General features: G+C 35.3%; 1 long non-coding RNA gene across 1 annotated transcript in view; it reads left to right on the top strand.

The window, feature by feature from the left end:
- The window catches only part of LOC122134694, a 72,375-nt gene extending 60,705 nt beyond the window's left edge, over positions 1 to 11,670 (top strand). Inside the window, exon 4 of the long non-coding RNA XR_006153042.1 lies at positions 10,354 to 11,670. This is a non-coding gene — a long non-coding RNA (uncharacterized LOC122134694). The remainder of the gene's footprint in view (positions 1 to 10,353) is intronic.
- The last annotated feature ends 462 nt before the right edge of the window (positions 11,671 to 12,132 follow it).

Genomic DNA, 12,132 nt, shown 5'->3' with positions numbered 1-12,132 from the left:
GAATATGTCTATACTATTATAGTATTTATTAATCTTTTAATTATTTTTAATTCTATATTTTCTGTTTTATTTTAAATTATTTTGTCATTTTTTATCAGTTTTTTTTATATTTCTATATAGCTTTATTTTTATTTCAATTTTAGTTTTAATCATTTGAGTGCCTCAACCTTAACTTATAAGTTAGTTGCAAAGGCAAGATTGCTATTTTTCATTTAAGTTTTTAATCATCTTAGATTTCTCTTAATATTTATATATTGTTTCTGCTTTATTTCAAATGAATGATTTTTAATAATTTTAGTTTTAGCTAACAATAACAACACTGATTTTATTCTTCAGGGACTAATTGGATCATGAGAAGTGTGAAACAGAATAAAGTCAGACTTAATGCAAGTTTGGCCATCTTCCCCACTGAAACCTTAAGTGCTGTTGGTGATTTAAGATGAAAGGAAAGTTGCTGCAGAAGCCATTTGTTCCTATCATTTACTCAACCATACATAATCAACCATACATAAACCCAAAGTGTTTGGAATGTTAGAAGGGATAAAGGGAACGATATACATACTGTACGCTGCTTTTGTTTATTCCGTTTTAGAGTTATCCCTAATCTTCTTTCTATAACATCGCTCCATCACTTCCTTGACAGGTGGTTTACTAACAAGCCGTGCCCCGGCTTGAACCTGTTACTGATTCACAGCAGACAACAGACTGTGCCCAGTCCACCTGATCTGCCCGCTGGCGCCGGGCCCGTGACCCGCTCCGGTATCCAACTGTACACAGACATGCAGTGGAGGAGAGCATTTACTGCACACTGTAGTCATCAATCAAAACACTCTTCACTGCAGGTACACAACCATGAGAAATGACTGCCAGTCATAGACACATGTAGATCTGCTCCACTGCTGACACCATCAGCTTGGTTTTATTGTTCTTAATATTTCTGTCATTAATTCTGTTACAGAAAGACGGAAAATGGCAACTTTGAATCTGATTAGCTTTATAAAAAACTGGATTTTTATAAAAGTCAAAGTGGGAAGAAGAGTTTCAGGATTTTGCCTGGGGTGTGGAGAATTTCTCTTTTTCCATTTTCTTTTTCAAACCATTTTAAAGATCATTCCATCATGAGTTATAAATCCATGATGATAAGAAAAATCTCCAAGAATTTAAGCTTGAATTAAAAAGTGACAATTTGCAGAACTTAAAATGAACAACACTACTGTTCAAAAAAAAAAAAAAAAAATTGGGGTTGGTAAGATTTTTTAATGTTTTTGTCAGAAGCATCTGGACTGCACAAACAAACGTTATATACTGTATATTATTCCTGTGATGGCAAAGCTGAATTTTCAGCATCATTACTCCAGTCTTCAGTGTCACATGACAATCACCTAATATGATTTGGTGCACAAGAAACATGCCTTATTAGAAGTATTGCTTAATATTTTTATGGAAACAAGGGTTATTATCAACTAAAAATGAAACTGAAACCATAAAAAACCATATTCATCACTTGAAATACAATAAAGTACAAAAAATACTAACATGTTTAACTAAAACTAAAATGAAAACAGAAAATATAAAGTATAATTCAAAATATTAACAAAAACTGAAACAGTATATCACTAATACTAGAATATGTTCATAAGAACAACATTTATAGCATTATAAATGTACTGTCACTTTAATGTATCCCTGCTGAATTAAAAAATAAAGTGCATAAATAGAATTAGCATTCCTGTAGTTTAAACTGTGTAGCATATGGGAATGACTGAACTGATAAAATGTATACCTTGAATGCTTTGTAAGTCTCTGAGATGTGTATAGTCTATTCTGAAAGATCCAATCATGTTAAAAGTCATTACATGAGGCCAGTTGTCAGGGATCATTTTAAGGCTTTTCCTCATTGATCCTGTTGTCCAGCTCTATATCTGTTCAACACATTTGCATAGTCCTTTCCACGTCCCATAATCCACCTGTGTGTGGTCATAATGATTGGAGATCAATGTGAGCAAACACATGATGTGAAAAAGATTGAGCCGGGAGGGGAAGCCTGGACAGTGTTCGATTCAAGCCGAAGAGCAGACAGCCTACCGATGGAGAGGGGAAGGTAGAAAAAGAGTGAAAGGAAGAGTGTTAAAGAGAGGACACATTGAGGTGTCTAAAGTCGAAATGCCAATGGTGTGCATTTACACCCGTAAAATAGTAACCACTGGTTTTGGATATTGAGCGTCAACCCAGCAGGGGGTTGAACTCCTGTAGCAGCGTGCTGTGACTCACACAGCCACTCTATGGACTCTTTGCACTCTTGCATAGGGGCATTCTTCAATAAATAACTAGAATCATAAATTGCATGAAGAAGAATAGAAGCCAGTCTTGAATAGACTTGGGCCCAAAAGTCTAGCCATTTTTTTTTGACAGCTCTATTAACTTGTGAGATTTGTGTTCAGTTGCTGATTCTTTAGTCTACATTCTTGACAAGCAGGGTTGCACCAATATCATTTTGTGTAGACATCTTTGTTTTCAGAGAAGAAACAAGTATTGTTGTGGAGTCTGTGAAGTGTGTGTTTCTTTTTTAAAATAATGTGAACAGTTGTTAAAAGAGAAGGACTAGTCTAGAAGAGCAGATTCTAGGAACAATGTAGTTTTTGCACGAGTGAATATTGGCAATGACCTTATGTCGCAGACATATCCAATATCTCCAGTCCACTGACATTGACATTTTCATGGCGTTTATTTGTGTGGCAAAGTTTATGCATCATTTATGCATCAAATGCTGTGCATCAAATTAGGTTCTGGTCTCCTGACACAGAGACCAGAACCTAACCTGCATAAACTAGACTAAGCAAGTCTGTTCTTTTTTTTTTTTCTTTTTTTTTTTTTTTTTTTTTTGTAGGATTGTTCAAAAGTTTAGCATCAGCATGATTGTTTTGTTGAAGAAATTAATACTTCATTCATTAAATTGATCAAAATTGACAGTAAATTTACATGTATTATGTTATAGATGGTTTTATTTCAAATAAATGCTGTTCATTTGAACTTTTTCCACTTTTTGAACCACAGTTTCCATAAATGTGTGTGTGTGCGTGTGTACGCTAGGTTTTTATATTCTGTTTATAATTTATTATTAATTATGTTTGTTGTAAAATTAGAACATTGCTTACATTTTCAGATAATTGAAGTAAATAATTCAGTGTAAATGTTTGCATACATTGTCAGGTCTGTTGTCAGTTTATGGTAATATTGAAGCAAAACCAGTTGAGAGCCACAGAGTCAAGTTAGAGGTTCAGATGATGTAAAAGGTGATCCCCCCCCCCACCCTTTTCTTGATTGTTAAGGAACATGTTTTTTCCAGTCAGTCTTTAGATGTGTAAATCTTTAGCACATGCTGTCAGTCACAGCTAAGCGATGATCAATCACTTTTCCGCTTCACAGACTGTGATGCATCACATGTAGAAATATGCTAATATCTCACCAGCTCAGGCTGCACGTGACCCACCAAATCACTGAACTGGATTCCCATTTTCCTCATTCTTTCTCTCTCTGACTTTCTCAGAATGATCGATGGTCATCTTCTTGTGAAAAGAAAGGGAAAAGGCACAGCATCAAGCTCTTTCATTCTCCATCACTGACACCTTTTCATTAGCTGACAGGAGCTGGAACGCAGACATCTTTTTCCTGTCGGTTTGATGCTCTCTGCTCCACTAATCGCTACTGAAAGGGGATGCAAAGATGGAAAATTGGGGTTTTACCTTAACAGATGTTTGAATTGCTCAGACTCTCACCCTGACACTCCTTTTCTCTTTCTCCTCCTCTCAGCTGTCTCTCTTTTAGCATGAGGCATTCAGTTTATTTAAATGATGGAGTCCCAGAGCCGGGCTCTCTTCGTCTGTTTGTTTGTGTCCATCTGTCTGTCTGTCTGTACATCTTTCAGTCCTGTCAAACTCAATCTTTCCAGGTGTGTGTGCACATTGTAGAACTCTCCAAAAGGCTCCTTGTTTGCCAAAATAAATAAATGATGAACAGGATAGAGGTGGAAAGCATATCAAATGCTGTCAGCAGAAGAAAAAAAAATCCAATTTGAGGCGACGCGTAGAGTCTGGTGGCTGAAAGTGGTGAATGTCTCTTTCTTTTTCTTTGTATCTATTTTTTATTTGACTGTGAAGTATAACCAATGCATTACAAAACACATTACCAGAGCTTTATTCTCTTCTCTCAACCTCAGCATGTCTGGTATTAATTCTGCTGCCAGCTCTCTAACACATTTGGAGCAAATAATATAAATAGCGGGTGGATGGTACTATTAGAAATGAAAGAAACCAAGAGGATGAACAATAGCACTTTACGGGAAATATGATTTAATCTGCAAATTTAAGTAAAAAAGTAATTTATAAGTTCTTCCATTCTGGTACATAAAAGTTTATTAAATATAATGAAACACAAATTTTTAGAGTAATCTGCAAAATCTCTATAAAGACTTTTTAAACAAAAGGACATTTAAAGACATTTTTCACAAGTCAGAATTTGTCTAGACAGTCTTTGCTTTTCTACTTTATAGTTATGAAACATTTCAATTAGTTTTAATTAATTCTGCTGCCTTAAACGGATAGTTCACCAAACAGTTGACAGTAGGTATTAACTTCCACAGTATGGAAAAAAATCATTCTTCATTCTTTGTGTTCAACGGAAGAAAGAAACTCATAAAGGTTTGGAACATCTTGAGGGTGAGTAAATGATGACAAATTTTTCATTTTTGGGTGAACTATCCATTTATTTATTTATTTATTTATTTTAAATTCTGCATCCTGTTTGCTATCTCACTTCAAATTCAGTTTACACCCATCTAAACACTGGGGGAACAAACTTATGATAGAAATATAGGTTTATGGTGTCATCACATAGATTATGACCCTTTAAATGTTTGTGTGTGTGTGTTGTCAAATGATGTGCGTCCATCACCCAGATCCTTTTAAAAGAGAACAAGAACAGATCTTTAGATGTTTAGAATATTGACCAAAATGACCAGCTTACTAAAAATTTCTTTTAACTCTCTTTATGCTATAGTATTACCAAATATCGGGTTTGTTTTTTTATCAACTTGTTTTATTTAAATTTGTATTTCCTTTTGGAATTGATTGATCCTAGGCCTTGTTGATCTGAACTGCACCTCAGTTTTTTTTAATGAGCATTACCAAAATTATCCAATAATGCTTTTTTTTTCCTCCAAAAAAAAAAAAAAAACTGAAGTAAATAGGCTCAGATCAATGAGATGGATGACCAGTTAGATCCAAAAAAGACATATAAACCTGTGATTACTGAAAGAAAACAAGTTGACAAAAAGGTTGAGTCCAAGATTTGGTGATAATGTAGCATAATGAAAGATTTATGAGAAAATTGTAAAAGGGCGGACATTTTTCATCAGGATCTTCCACAATCATGTATAACTTTTTCCTTTATGGGAATTTTGAAAGTGTCGCAAAACAGTCGGGAAGCAACATAATATAATCGCCACATGCAGGCATGTTTTCCCAGTGAGCCTTGATTCTAGAAAAACAGAGTTCTAGATCCCTAGATCTCTAATTTTGAACTCTGTAAAAAAAAAAAACAACAACAACAGGGAATCATCACAAGTTTGTTGTTGCTGTCTAAAGTTTTCCTGATTTGCTTTGCTGAATCAGGGAAACTCATCAAGCCACTGAAGTATCTCTTAGGACTAATGATTTTTGGGTTTGAACGTTATGACTTCAGTCACTGTGGGATTCTTATATGTTTAGGTTTTTTTCCCCTCCTGTCATTAAAAGCTGTATTGTCATGCTGTAGAACTAAGACATTTTTACCAACATACCCAGTGATTTTACTTTCAGTATGCCATAGCACTTCTGTGAATTTTTACCGACTCTGTAGAACATTGCCTGAGCAGAATCAGTGATGAACCTCCCATCAAACCTCTGATCCATCATCTCCATTGAATGATCTTTTTTCAGATGGTGACTATATGTTGTATTCGTTTAGTGTGATGAATTTGCCAGAAACTCTGCAACGTGAGCCATGTTGCCGTGGTGATGGCAGGGGTTATGTCGTGTTGTAATGAGAAGCTGAAATCAAGATGGAGAAGGTGATAAGCAAAAGAGTCCCTGCTGAAATGACCAGGTTAGAACATGAATCATGGATTTCCATGCTGGTCCCAACCTCATTTAGGTGTGGACCAACACAGCCAGACTTCTGCCCAGCAGTACTTTATGAAGCAGATAAACCAGCATGGTCTTTTTGATGAAGATGGTTGTCTAAAACGTGACGCAAACCAGGTAACAGCACAAACTTTGCCTGGTTATAATGGCTAATATTCTACAAACATTGTTCAGAATGCTCACAAAACCAAAAAAAAAAAAAAAAAAAAAACTTAAATGGATAGTCCATCCAAAATGTTCCATTATAATTTACGCCCCTCACATATAGTTTCAAACCTGAATGAACATAGAAAAAGATATTGTGAAGAATGTAAGAATGTTGGTGACCAAATAGTTTCAAGTCCCATTGAATTCCATAGTATGGAAAAAAAATAATATGGAAGTCAATGAGATCATAACCAACATTCTTCAAAATATCTTCTAATTTGTTCCACAGACGAAAGAAATGCAAATAGTTTTGGAATGGTATGAGGGTGAGTAAATGATGACAGATTTTTTTTTTTTGGACTATTCTCCAAAATGAAAAAAAAAAAAAAAAAAAAAAGTAGTTTTAAAAGGTCAGAGAACTTTCAGAAATAATGTTTTCACAACTTAGGAACGTTAGGTAAATGTTCGCGTTAGATGCGTTAGATGAGTAACCAGACCCCAGGGGTTTCTAGAGCATGTTGTTATGGCTGTATGATTTTTTTTCCCCGATTTACAGTCTGGACAACTTGATACCAGTTGCTGAAAGTCAGCCAGTTTCAGGGTTGCCAGGTCTGCATAACAAAACCAGCCTAATTGATATACTCAAAACTAGACCAGTCACATACTGGGGGAAATCAGCTATAGAAATCCCTTCAAAAGTTGCTCCTAAATCGCATTCTGGGGATTCAAAACCTCACTCAAAAAAATGACTCTTTGGCTGAACATGATTCAACCAGGGACAGTGGTTCCATGTTTTTGTACCATGTCATTTGGACATGGATAAATCAAGTTATTAGGACATGTCTAATTTTAGTTGAGTTTACTTGCTTTAGTTTATCCTACATGCAATATGTAACCCTGGACCACAAAACCAGTTTAAGTCGCTGGGGTATATTTTTAGCAATAGCCAAAAAAAAAAAACATTGTTTGGGTCAAAATTATAGATTTTTATTTTATGTCAAAAATCCTTAGGAAATTAATTAAGATTATGTTCCTTTAAGATTTTTTTTAAATTTCCCACCATAAATATATCAAAACTTATTTCTTGATTAGTAATATGCATAGCTAAGAACTTCATTTGGACAACTTTAAAGGTGATTTTCTCAGTATTTAGATTTTTTTACACCCTCACATTTTCAAATAATTGTATCTCGGCCAAATATTGTCCGATCCTAACAAACCATACATCATCTGAAAGCTTATTTATTCAGCTTTCAGATGATGTATAAATCTCAATTTCCAAAAATTGACACTTAAGACCGGTTTTGTGGTCCATGGTCACATATCTGAGTAGAGATAATATATTTACATCATGTAGAACCACCATCCATGCAAGTTCAACCAAAGTGTTATAAAAACATTAGCAATTAAGATATAGCCTAACTTTTCTTTACACCACATATGATGCTAGTTGTTGGCAGTTTAAGGATGGTACTGTGTGTACACCATGCACTAGCACTCTCATTGGAGTCTGGACAAGTAGTGCTTAGTTGTGTGTATAAAGCACAATTTCTAATTTGTCTGTTACACAGTTTATAAATATAATACTTACTGCAGCACATTTAATGTCTGGATTGTGACTGAAATACAGTGCACAAAAGTGTTGGATCTGTTTAGTTGTATTTTTTATTTTTTCCGCACTTACCTCCACTCTTCTTCATGCCCTGATCTAATGTGGCTTATAGCCTATTGTCTTATGCAAAGTTGTTGCATTAGAGCAGCGGTGATAGTTTACCATGACCTTCCCTTTTGATCCAGTATGTTCCTTCCAAATATTCTCCCCCAGCACCGCTGCATTTCTCTCTGTGTGTCTATTTCTTTCTCTCCCCGCCAGCTAAAATCCTTTCATCTTGGACTTGTCTCGTTTTGCCTTTTGGCACTCTGGCAGACTGCAGTGTTAAATTTTTGTATTGCAAATGAGACTGCCACGCTTCGCAGATATGCAGGCAATTAGCAGCCAACACAGACTCTGTCTTTAAGGCTTTTCATGAAGTATTTGAAAGACAATGAGAATAGTTGAATCACAGGACAGAGATGAAACTCTCCCTTCTGCTCTTTTCGAGAGGATGCTTTGAAGTATTCGGATATAATGTTCCTCTCTGAAGATAGTCATTAAGGACACTTGTGCAGTTCTCGTCGTAACAGAACTAGCGAATGCATGTCAGGAGCTAATGTAATATGTCTGGCTCCAAATGGAAACACTGCAGCCTGTCATATTAACTGGGCCAAATATAGAAAAAGCAAAATACAATAATACATGGAACTGTTGATGCCATTTAATATTTTCATATTTAATATTTACTGCTTATAGAACAGTTTTTTGTTGTTGTAGCTGTTTTTTTTAGGTCTTTTAATGCAATTCAGCAAGCGGCGTTCCAGAACCAGAATTTTGTGTGTTCTGTAATCACTCCATTCTGGAATGAAATAATTACAAATGTAAAAAGAATTGTACAAACTGATTGATACTATTATTCCTAGACACTAGAAATACTAATAAGAGGCTTTTGACCAGCATGCAGTAACTCCTACATACATTCATTCGGGGTGATTAAATGTATTTTTTTCCTTATGTGTTAATTTTTTTCCTTCCTTTCTGTTCATAAGTGACCCACACAGCTGAACACTTTTAGTGAAGTATACAGTACACATGATAATGCTCTGTCAACATTTGTTTATGTCAGGTGTAGCGAGAGTTAAGATGACACATGCAAAGCTCACAGTGGAAAGTACAATAATGTCATATATTGCTTTAGGATTTGTATGAAAGGGAGCAGAAATGGATAATTGCTTATTGTGATGTAACCAAGTATCTCAATCTCCAGGGCAGACTCATATTCGCTGACCAACTGATTCGGTGACTTTTTTGTATTTTGCATTATATATTCATTATAAACAAACAAACATTATTTTTGTTTGTTTGTTTGTTTGTTTGATATATGAATGATTCTTTAATGACTCCAAATATTCTCAAAACACTGAGCTGTTTTACATGGAAGCCCGATTCCACCATGGAATAATATAAATAAATAAATAAATAAATAAATAAATAAATAAATAAATAAATAAATAAATAAATAAATAAATGTTTATCTTAAAATATTAACTTTTTCCCCACAATTCTGAAAAAAAGTTAGAATTTAGAGATATTAACTCAGAATTCACAGAAATCCTGTTCAACTCACAATTCCGTGTTTTTTTTTTCTTTTCTTTTTTTTTTCTTTTTTCTCCCTTTCTCTGAGGAACACTTCGCAATTCGGAATAAAAAAGTAAAAAAAGTTAATTGCAACTTTTTATCTCTCTTCTGAATTTTTCGATAGTGTGTATCTTATTGTAACGTGGCTGACGAGACGAGAGGCTGGCAGATCCATGTGCAAGCTTTAATAAACAAGGTCAAAAACACAGGCAGGGTCGAACAAAAGCAAGCAGGTATGGCACAGGCAAGACAAAGAATATTCCTAGGGCTAGCGTGGGTCTTCGATTGGCGAACAGTGTCCAGAGGGCTTGACAAAAGGGATATCCCAATATAAACAGGCAGAAGGTCAGGGAACAGACAACAAGGCAACACGAAAGGACTAGACTAAGACTGAACTGGAACAGAGAAACACGGAATGGCTCGGTAAAGCAGCTTACACTTGGGGAGTGATAAATGCAGAACAATACACAAGACTAACTAGGAACACGGAATAGCACAGAAAGGTAGCTATAGCTAAACAATACTCAGCAGTTTGAAAGGGATCTGAGTGAGTGTTACATAGTGAATATGTGATTGGTTACAGCTGTGTGTAACCAATCTTCACCAATTTCCTTAAATTATGTAAACTACATACATAGTGTATAATTGTATTGGATTAGATTATGTAAAATCATATTTTTTATTTTGCAAAAATAAACAAACATACCTACCTGTCCAGTCCCATTAATCAGTCGATTCATAAGTGTCCTCATTTCTGATTTACTCCCTCATGTTTCTACTTGGTTTTCCCTGCAGCCGCTGCTCTGAGGATCGGGCTTGGAGCTCTGATAACCACAGCAAGATGGATGAGGCAGAAATGAAGTCAGTGTTAGTCACTCGGTCTCATTTGCAGGCCTCTACATCTTCGTCAGCTACACGACAGGAGTGAGAGACTGGAGGTGGGTGCTGGGCTGGTCGGCATAGTTTTAAAGTCATAGATACTTTCCCCTCTTGTCATTTATTACTTGTAATTGCTGTCTGGCCTTGTTAAACATGCCCGTATGAATATGTGTAATAACAGGTGTACATGGACTGATTTTCTCTCTCTGGTGCTTCACTTTAACCAGCTTTGCTCTGCTACATCAGCAGTAATCAGCTCTCGTCACTAACAGGGGTGTGAGTTCGACAGAGATATATTGGGTAGTAAAAAGCCATGAGCCCTCAGTCAAAATGCAAACCTGCTTGGTAAATGAAAACAGACAGCTTAATGCTCCAAGGGCCCATACATTACACTGACCTTTATTTAGCAGGGACAAGTACTCTTCTAGTTTATTCATTTTCAAATACTGTAAAGCTTAATGTAGTTCTCCTTCACCATGCCAGCCGGTTAAATATTACCTGTGGAACTAGGCCACTTTACTGACAGAGTTATTTTCTTCTATCCATTTAGTTTAGAGCGTGGCTTGCTGAACATGTAGATAAATTCTTTAATACTACACAAGCTCCAATTTTCCATCAGAGTTAAGGCTCTTTTAGGCAGTGAATTACTGCAGGATAATACAGGCTTGTAAAGCGCCCATACCCATGTGGATGTAACAAATCACAGACAGAACGAGGTAAAAAATCTCATTTATTTTCTTCATGGGGAAACTGATTTTAGAAATAAAGAATAAACCTTTTAAGACAAACTTAGTGTGGTGAGATTTAGTGATGATGTATGGCCCTGTAGATGCTACAAGTCAATGCAATTTCAAGTTTAATATTTAAAAAAATGTGTAATTTCCTCTGAAGGAATACACTGCCCATAATCTGAACAAATGCCAAGTCAGTCAGTCTCCCTGCACTCTAGAATTACTCATGTACTTATGTATATGATGTTTTTTTTTTTTACGATTTAATCAAGGTTGGTAATGTTGTCATTCATTATAGAGCTGCTTGCATTTTCATGGACTCATCGTAAGATTTATTATTATTTTATTTTTTTTGTATCCCAATGGGAAAAATGAATGGGAGAAATACTTCTGGAACCAATAAAAAACTGGGTGGTCGCTGTTGTGTTTTATGAAGGTCATTGTGTTCAGAGCAAAGAACCATGGCCAAATCCCCTTATGATGATAATCAACCCGAGTCTCACCTTTTCCTTATAATAAATGACATTACATGATTTGTATACCTTCATGGCTTGGATTTTAAAGTTATATGACATATTATGTGTTTCATCGTGGAGAAAAACATTAAAACACACAGGAATAGAATAGAAATATATTTAAATAGAAAAATATTTGAGGGAAAATCTCCATTCCTTTTGAATAAATGTAAAAAGAATTCCCTATCCGTATGGTTCATGTTAATCATGTGATTTACATTTTGTCACCAATTCCCTGTTAGGCACGACACGCTTTTTATTTATTTATCTATTTTTTTTACAAAATGATTTTGTTCACTTTAACTATTTTTTCAAATCAGTAGCTTGACAGTCATTTAGGTTACAAGAAGTTTGTAGTTTGTGAAGCTGTGCAGCATACACAGCAATCCCACAAATGTACATAATTCCAACATTACTGTAAATTACCAAACAAAGGATACCTCATTTTA

The sequence above is a fragment of the Cyprinus carpio genome, chromosome A2, assembly GCF_018340385.1.
Source record: "Cyprinus carpio isolate SPL01 chromosome A2, ASM1834038v1, whole genome shotgun sequence".
NCBI classification, from domain to species: Eukaryota; Metazoa; Chordata; class Actinopteri; order Cypriniformes; family Cyprinidae; genus Cyprinus; species Cyprinus carpio.
Note: the sequence above shows the minus strand (reverse complement) of the source record. Positions and strands in the feature narration are given on the sequence as shown.